Source organism: Theobroma cacao, chromosome 5 (assembly GCF_053813885.1).
Source record: "Theobroma cacao isolate CCN51 chromosome 5, ASM5381388v1, whole genome shotgun sequence".
NCBI lineage: Eukaryota > Viridiplantae > Streptophyta > Magnoliopsida > Malvales > Malvaceae > Theobroma > Theobroma cacao.
Window position 1 is genome coordinate 15281967 of NC_142643.1, and position 10072 is coordinate 15292038.

A 10072-nucleotide genomic window follows, 5' to 3' on the forward strand; every position below is an offset into this window, starting at 1 on the left:
ATTTTATTTTTAGGGGGGTAGTATTGTAAAACCCGACCCTATAAATACATGTCATGACATACATGCACTGAGTAGCATGTTATTATGCTAGGAAAGCACATAAGAAAAGACGAAACTCGATATCGTACCTAACGGTACACTTGAGTTGATTTAACCTCGAACTAGTTCAAATAGGAATTGTAGGATGAAATTTAATATTTTATAGTTCAGGAATGACTAAAAATGATTGTTCGGAGTTCGAGGGTTCATTTGGGGTAAAATTAGAAATTTTGATATTCAAGGGCAAAATCGTCATTTTGCCACCTAAGATAATAATTTGATCATGGAGTGAAATTTTTGACCAAGATTAACTATTTGGAGTATAATTTAATGATAGGAAGTGAAAAAAGTTTAATTCTGGTGATTTTTGGAGTGTAGGGGCAAAATCGTAATTTTGCCACCCATGGACAAAATTTGAGATTTTGAGAGAATTTTGATCAAATTTGACAAATTGGAGAATGGTATGAGTATAAGGGATGAAAAATATGTCTATGGGCAATTTTTCAATTTTTGGGGCAAAAATGTAATTTTTGACTTTTACGGGGGCAAAAGTGTAAATTGCAAAAATTACTCCACCGAGACTTTGGATGAGTCTGAGAATTTTATCTAAGCTATGAATATATGAGACAAGTGTATGGTGAAAATTTGGAAACAAATGGATGAAATTTTAAAAATGGGCCAATGGGAAAGTGACACATGGCATTTTTTAATGAAATAATATTATTTTAATGAAAAGTCAGCCATTTAAACCCAAATTTTGAGTGCTGGCCGGCCATAAGGAAGAAAAACAGAGGAAATAGAGAGGAAAGGAAGAAGAAAAGAAAAACCAAAGAGAAACAAGAAAATTCAAAGAGAAATTCGCGGTTTTCGACCGTTTACGCGTCTAACGGTAAGATTTTTCGATTTTAGCTTGATTTCTACCTTTCCTATGCCTTTATTTCCATTTAGCATGCTTGAGGAGAGAGATCAAAAAGTGATATCAAGGGCTGGACGAAATTCTAGGAGAGAGAAATTGAAATTTTTAGGTTTTGATTTTTAGTTAAATTGATAGTTTTAGTTAGTTAAATGTGTTTAGAAATTAAATTGGGCAAGAAATCAGTAAATTTTCACAATACCCACTCTTGGCTGGATGCTCAATGCTGTACAATGATGATGAATTGATTTTATTCTAAGGAAAATGAAGAGAAATGATGAAAAACGATTAAACGTGATAGAAAAACAAAGTAGAAAATTTACCGAGTTAATGTCCCATTTTTGGCCGAATTTTCCAAGGAAGGGAGTGAGCTGATTTTGTTGTTTTTAGAAGGTTATTGGCTGATATTTAATGGTTAGAAATGTTGGAGAGAGAATGGGATGATTTAGAGCTAAAATGGAGCGCGTTAGCAATTTATCGGGCAAAGTGCCAAAAATAGGTTAATACCGCATTTAAGTCGTTTTAGGCTATTGCATTTCATACCATGCATTAGTATAGGATTTAAGTTAATTATATAGTGATTTAGCATCAATGTGATGAATTGTGTAAATTTTTGTAATGTGTCTAGGAGGAGAGCCTTCCGGAAAAGGCAAAGAAGTCGTACCCGACGAGTAGTGATCGGGGCGCTTGAAAGCTTTTATTTTGTACAAACGGTGAGTAAACTTATTATTATTGTAAATTATCTAGAGTTTATTTTAAATGCCCTTTATGTATTTTATGAAATGAGAACGAGATTAAAACGGGATTTTTGATGTTTTAGGAATAAATGTGACAAATAAAAATATATTGTATTGATTATGAAATTGAGTAATTGGAGGCTACAAATTGACTTGAAAAATATATATTTTCCTAGGAATGGCTTATGAGAAATGAGTATATGTGGCTATATTTTGTGAATGCATTGGGAAATTTATGTAAGTTGATTTTACTATGCAGGCTGGATAAATAAATAAAAGCCACGCTATACTGTCGAAATTTTATTAAAATTGGTGGGTTAGTCACTGCAGTGACGGGTTTCCGTGGACTGCCTATTAGAGGGGCACGGTAAACCCAGTTATATAGTTACTCCGGTTGTAGAGGCGAGGAGGGTAACTCCCGGGGTAGTATTAGAGCTCACTTCACGTCGAACCCCCACGTGAATGTGTAACTCGGCCAACGCCAAGGGACGGCTGGTTTTAAAAATAAAAATGTGTTTCACGTGTGAATATTTTAACACCCTTGGCGGACTCGGTTAGATGCCTCGGCCAAGGTATCCCCGAGGATTAGTTTTGGCTTGAGCCTTGTTTTAATAAAAGACATAAGCCTTAACAATTGTTTTGGTAAATTACAAATATTTTATGGTTTAAGAAATAAATTGAAAACATTATGAAATGGGTTGAAATTTATTGTTTAAACTTGCCTCCATTTTACTCGCCTTTAGATATTTATGATAATGTCTGTTTACTCATTGGGATTGCAAAATCTCACCCAACTCCTTTCCACCCATTTCAGGTTCAGTATAGACTGTAGATAGCTGATCTCATCGAGGACTACTATTGGATCTGCATTTTCCAAATCGTAGGTTCACAGTCCTCTTTACTTTTGTTTATTCGGGGGCCCTCTGGTTATTGTAAATTAAATTAAATATTTTGGCTTACTGTATTTCAGTATGTATAAATTTATTTAGCTTTTACGCTATAAAAATTATTCACGTATAACTTTATAAATATTGTTTTATAAGAAAATAGAATATTTCCCTTAATATTTCTTTTATTTTCTTATTTTATTCAAATAATCGTAATTTCGTTTTAAATGAAGATTTTAGACTTTTAAACTCATTTTGAATATGAATTATGTATTTTGTACTTGTATATTACGTTTTAGCCAGTTTTGAAATTTTTGAGAAAAAAATGACCAAAATACCCCTATGTGGCGAAAATTTTATTTTGATTGTTTTTGATCTAAAATAGTATATATTCTCTAAAGACTCGATATCTAACAATGATTGCTCACAAGAAAGGAAAGAAACTGATATGTAAGCCTTGCGGGGTTCCGGTTGGCATTCCGGATAATGAGTGTCAATCGGGACGTCGCGGCGATTGTCATGGGCCTGAGGGAGGTTCCGGGTCGTGACACAATTAGCATACAATACATGCTATCTCAATTCAAGCTCATGCTTACAACTCAACATGCATGCTAGCGATCAATCATGCTCTAAGCATAAACATACTTAATTCTTATCATATGGGTGGGAATCATGCATCCACCTTAATCTTTATCATGCTATCATGAATGTAATACTTGTTACATCATCACTGAAGATTTTGAATAAAAACTTTTAAAAGAACTTGTCCCTCTTTGTTGAAAACTAATACATAATAGATTATTTACATTCTTATATAGATTTGCAAACTTTATCAACAACTTTGATTCACACATAAACATATTTGTAATTTCAAATCTCATTGAAATCATGCCATTCAATGATCTTAATAAATCATGCTTGTCGTGACCCAAATCCAAGGGTCCGTGACTGATGCATGAGCCCATTAGGGAAGCGCACCAAACTTAAGCAAGTCTTAGAGTTTACAACCATATAACTCAAATGCCAAGGGATTTATAATCAAATATTCATAACAATTTCAAATATATTACATTATCCCTGTGCCACAACCTAAATCTCGGGCCATGATCGGCGCATGGGCCGAATGGGCATAGCCCACAAAGCCCAAGCAAGCCTTTCTATGCAATCTCGATCATCATTCCCAGCCATCATTTCTAAAACCACATATTGTAATTCTCAACTATAAATATTTCATTAACATTTTATAGCAACCCAATATTCACATTTGTATTATGTTAAAATAATGTCACCCGTTTGCCAACCTATATGGTATCAGTAATCAAATATACATATTTGATTTTTAACATGAATCTTAGTGGTCTACATTACTTACACGTATACACAAGCATAAGACTCTTGACCATTAGCAGAGTGACGGTGGGTGAAAGTACGACTACTGAGATGCCATAGTACCTACCAAGAAGGCGAGCATACGTGGACAACTCAATCTAGGTCCCAACTACCTCCGAATCTGAAAACATTAAGTTTAAAAGAGTAAGTATAAAACTCAATGAGTGAACATAATAAGGGAACATGCAACGATAAGGAATGTTTTAGAAAACATGATGCACTTACGATAAAACCATGCAATTTAGTCTAATTTTTGGTTAAAACCCCTCATTTTAAACTTTGAATGTTTAATCCCTTAATGTTACAAAATCCATGATGAACCATAAAGTTGAATAGAATGAAAATTTCAGCAATGACCAAGCAAGACAAACAAACAGAGGGTTTTCTCGCTGCAGCAAAAAGGCATTCTTGGTTTGCATATGCTTCGGTTTTTCAAGCATATCTCCCACTACAGAAGTCCAATTGACATGAATTTAGGTCATTAGAAAGCTAAGAGACTGGGCTACAACTTTGATGTTTACCACTTTGCCCAGTTCTGATCGAAAGGTGGTCAAAATCTTTGTCAAATTGAAAGCATTGTACCAAAATTTTGGAACCACCCGAGAGTTTCTCGCTATAGCAAGAAATAGAGCAATTTAGTTGAAAGGGGTCTTGTTATATCAAAAAGCCATTTTCTTGCTGACCTGAAAAACAATTTGAGAGCAATTAACAATGCCAACATACAACACAATCACAAATATTTTCATAAACTTTCAATAACATATATATATATATATATATATACATACATCATCATGCATACCATCCCGCCACACTCAGCTCATGTGCACGCCCTACTCGCACATAGCCGAGTCATCATCAGCTCATGTGCACTTCCACACCACACATAACTGGGTCATCATTATCAAACAAAAGGAGCATCCAAAGCATAATATACATATCAATATAATGTGATAACGCATGAACTATTCGTATTGCACATTTCACAAGATAGAAATATTTCATCAAAGGCTTGCTCCCCAAGTATATTTTTAAAGCAAAAATAAATGAAACTTTCAAATGATTTATTTAAACATGTAAGCACTTCCCAAAACATTTTGAAATGAAAGTTCACTCACCAGTATTTGTTAAATCTTTACCCAACTCAAACTTCCTCTAATGGTCCAAATGGGGCGGTGGGGCTTTATTGGAACCTATCATCATAATAGCATCACAATTAACTCAATTCACATAACTATAATTTCTAAAAGTTATCTCCTAACTAGCTTCCAATTGCCATTAAGTGGCTATCTATTTTCACTATCTTAATAACTCTAAAATGAATAAACAACCTTAACTACAAAACAACTAAAAATCAAGTATACTTCATTACTCACCTTGGTAGCTTTGTAAGTAAATTCCTTTCCAAGAATTTTCAAGCTATTATGGAAGCTCTCTCTCTTTCTCTCTCTAAAACACCTATCTAGTGAGAGAAAGTATGGGAGTAACACTTTTTAAGGGTTTTAAGGTGAGAGAGTGAAAGAGCATGAAAAACCCTATAACAAGGTAGGTAAAAGCATGAAATTTAAGGTTAGTGTGAAAGGGTGATGGAAGCTTTGAGAGAAGCTTTCATGGAGGATGAAAGAAACGTGAGATGAGAGGAAGAAGAAGAAGAAGCTTCTGGAAAAATGAGGGAGCTGTTGGAGATTAGATATTTATATATAAAGTTTATCCAATTTCTCATGTAAATTACCAAAATGCCCTTAACATTGTGGTTTTGTCTTCCTCCCATCCTTTGTGCAACCTTTTTTCTCCTTTGACACTAAGACAAAGTCCATAATAGTCTAAAGATACTCAAGTTCACGAAAACATAAAAATTTAGACCCCGAGATGCAAAATGACCATTTTTCCCCTACTATGGAAATTATCAATATTTCTATATTCTTCATTTATTTTACCATCATGCATTTATTCCTTAGGTCTATTTAGACCTTAATAACATTTGAGAGCTACTTCCAGGAGCTCACCATGAGAAATGATGAAATTGCCCCTAGTCCGTGTTATCGCGTCTACTACTAATTACAAGTCTATAGAGGTCGAGGTCTCACACTCCTTTTGTTTCCTTGGTGCCCAAAATACCTTATTATGCCTCAATTCACTTCCGAATCACTTTTTATCTCACAAATTCTTCCCCGATAAAAATATTATTATTTTATTATTTCCTCACGTGCGAAATATTTTATCCGAAACTATTCCTTTCATCTTTCATCACTTTTAAACATTATAATTAACCTCAATTGGCATCCAATAAGCTTTATTAGTCACCATATCAAAGTACGGGTTATTACACCCTGGCTTACAATCCATACAATTATACATAAGGCCATACATTGGTCGTCAAATCGGGTTCATACATAACATGTCACGACCCGAAACCTCCCTCGGACCCATGACAACTGTCGCAAGGCTTACATATCAGTTTCTTGCCTTTTTTGTGAGAAATCGTTTTTAAACATTCCATTTGAAACAATTTCCAATAGTTTCTGGCTCAAGTAAATCAAAAGACAAAAATATTTTAAAAGGATTTATAGACAAATATTACTATTCAAAATATTGATTAAAATAAAGATTTTTATATAAAATAATATTTATAGAAATACGTGTAAGAAATCTTTTATAACTTGGAAGTAAAATAAATTCATACATACAATAATTTACAAAGTTATAATGTACAATAATAATTACAATGACAAGTGGCCCAAAATACACCAAGTATTGGTGATAGTAACCTACTGTCTGTGAGATAAAGATGCCAACTGAAATCCTCGACAAAATATGAAATACCCCATACTTTGATATGGTGATATATAAAGTTGATCGAATGCAAATTGAGGTCAATTAAAATGTTTAGAAGTGATAAAAGACGAAAGGAGTAGTTTAGGATAAAATATTTCGCAAGTGAAAAAATAATAATAAAATAATAATAATTTTATCGGAGGAGAATTTGTGAGATAAAAGGCGATTTGGAAGTCAAGTGAGGCATAATAAGGTATTTTGGGTACCAAGGAGACAAGATAAAATTTTTAGAATAAAATTATATTTTATTAATAAAATAATATTAAAATATTAATATTTAGCCTGATGTCAAAATCAGTCATGAAGAAGGATCATATGGTTGATCCAAGTGGGGGAGAAGATGACAAGCCCGACTCTATAAAATATTTGTCATGACATACATGTGATGGATAGCATGTTTGCATGCTAAGAGAGTCTTGAAAAATTTACAAAAGTCGGTATTGTACCTAGACGTAAACAAAGTTGATTGAATCCTCGAACTAGATGAAATAGAGAATTTATGATGAAATTAAGAATTTTAAAGTCCTTGAATGGTTTAATATGGTGATTCGGAGTTCGAGGATCAATTTGGAGTCAAACTGAAATTTTCGCTATCTAGGGGTAAAATGGTCATTTGCCACTTGGGGATAAAATGGAAATTTTAGAAAAGATTATTTTGGCCCCATTTGACTTATTGGAGTATAATTTGACTTATTGGAGTAAGATTTGAGGTTTAGAAGTGAAAAATTTTAATTTCGGTATAATTTAGAGTAAAATGGTAAAATGGTAATTTTGCCACCTTAGGGGCAAAATTGTAATTTTCCACCACCAAGATATTTTTCTAGCACATGGTCTTCCTTATCCTCATTTTGACCATTGACTAATTGTGTGGTGGAGATAAAAAGGATTAAAATTTTAAAAGTTTTAAAAATGGACCAATAAGAAAATGCCATGTGTCATACCTTTATTATTTTATTGTTTCTTTATAAAAAGGCATAAAATCAGCCCATTTTCTTCATATGGCCGGCCAAGCAAGGAAGAGAGAGAAAGAGAGGAAGAACAAAGGGAAAAACAAGAAAACATAGGTGAAAATCCAAAGAAAAAGTGAAGAAATCAAGGAAACAAGCTAGGTAAGTTAGAATTTCTTTAGTTCTCCTTGATACCTAGCTTACCCATGCTTTTGTTCTTGATTTCCATGGTTGAATATTGAGTTATTATGATGAATTCAATTCTGAAAAATGGGTTAGGAGAGAAAAAATTGTTAGATTAATTTGATTTTAAGTTATGTTAGTGTTTTAAGTTAGTTTAGCATATTTAGAAACAAAACAACAAGAAAAGAATTTATTTTCTCCCACAACCCTTAATGGCCGAATTTACCATGTGTTGAGTGAGGATGAATTTGATTTTCATTCTAGGAGAATTGATTAAGAAATGATGAATTATGAGCCCAGAAAAATAATGAGAATTTTCAGAGTAAAAATACGAATTTTTACCCACTATGGGTATTTTCGTAATTTGCTATCGAGATTGATAAATTGAATCTCATTCACATCACTATGGTGATTTAAGTATAATTGGAGTATCACCGAGTATCAGTTTTGGCATGAGCCAAAGTTTTAAGAAATTCATAAGCCAAGTTGATTACTCGATTTATATGGATTGATTTTATTTGGTTGAAATGAGTTGAAAGGTAATGAAATTACAGTATGATGACTTATTTTAATTGTCTCCATTTACTCGACTTTAGATAGTTTAGATGGTATCTGTTTACTCACTGAGATTTTATAATCTCACCACCCTCATTTCCTCACATTTCAGGCTCGGGGAATTCCATAGTTAGCTGACTTTGACAAGGACTTTCATTTGGACTCAAATCGATAAAAGCTGTAGGTTTCCAACTTCCGATGCATTTTGGTTAGAGGTGGGCCCACGTGTCACTGTAAAAGAAATTTTATGCTTTGGTTATTTGCTTTATAGTATATATAAATATAATTAACTTTTACGCTATCAGAATTATGTACCGATAGTTTTATGAAAATTATTTTACAAGAAAATAGTTTATTATATTCAAATGCTCAAATTTTCACTTCAAATGAACGTTTTAGATACTTAATTTGTTTTTAAATCATTAAATATATATTTTCTGCTTACCTACTACATTTTTAGCAAGTTTTGAGATTTTTTAAAAAAAATGACGAAAATGCCCCTGTGAGTCAGAAAACAATATGTTATGTTCTGATTTGGAAATGATTTATAATCCTTCGAATTTTGATATTTGATAACTATTGCTCACCGGGGAAGTGTGGAAGCTGATACGAGAGCCTTGCGAGGTTTCGATCAACATTTGGGGTGAAGAATGTTTGTCGAGGCCTCGCGGTTATCACGGGCTCGATGGGGAGTTCCGGGTCGTGGCAAAATAAGGTATCTACAAGCTATCACAGACCTGAAATGTTTGGAAAGGAGGTGGGTGAGATTTTGCAATCCCAATAAGTAAACAGACATCATCATAAATATCTAAAGGCGAGTAATATGGAGGCAAGTTTAAACAACAAATCACAAACCATTTCATAAGGTTTTCAATTTATTCCTTAAACCATAAAATATTTGTAATTTACCAAAACTATTGTTAAGGCTTATGTCTTTTTTTAAAAACTAAGGCTCAAGCCAAAACTAATCCTCGGGGATACCTTGGCCGAAGCATCTAACCGAGTCCGCCAAGGTTGTTATGATATTTACATGTGAAATACATTTTTATTTTTAAAATAAGCCGTTCCTTGTCATTGGCCGAGTTACACATTCAAGTGGGGGTTCGACGTGAAGTGAGCTCTAATACTACCCCGGAAGTTACCCTCATCGCCTCTACAACTAGAGTAACTATGTAACCGGGTTTATCATGCCCCTCTAATAGGCAGTCCACGGAAACCCGTCACTGCAGTGACTAAACCCACCAATTTTAATAAAATTTCAATAGTATAATATGGTTTTTATTTATTTACCCAGCCTGCATAATAAAAACAGCTTACATAAATTCCCAATGCAATTTATCAAATATAGCTACCTATACTCATATTTCATAAGCCATTCATAGGAAAATATATATTTCAAAATAATTGTCAGCCTCAAATTACTCAATTTCATAATCAACACAATATATTTTTATTTGTCACATTTATTTCTAAAACATCAAAAATCCCGTTTTAATCTCGTTTTTATTTCATAAAATACATAAAAAGTATTTAAAAATAAACTCTAGATAATTTACAATAATAATAAGTTTACTCACCGTTTGTACA

The 10072-nt window shown here is 33.2% G+C and overlaps 1 long non-coding RNA gene across 1 annotated transcript; it reads left to right on the plus strand.

Annotated features, from left to right (window-relative positions):
• The first annotated feature begins 833 nt into the window (after positions 1-833).
• LOC148762485 (uncharacterized) lies at positions 834-2619 on the plus strand. Its single transcript, XR_016026232.1, has 3 exons — positions 834-928; positions 1581-1665; positions 2504-2619. It is a non-coding gene; the product is annotated as an uncharacterized LOC148762485 (long non-coding RNA).
• The last annotated feature ends 7453 nt before the right edge of the window (positions 2620-10072 follow it).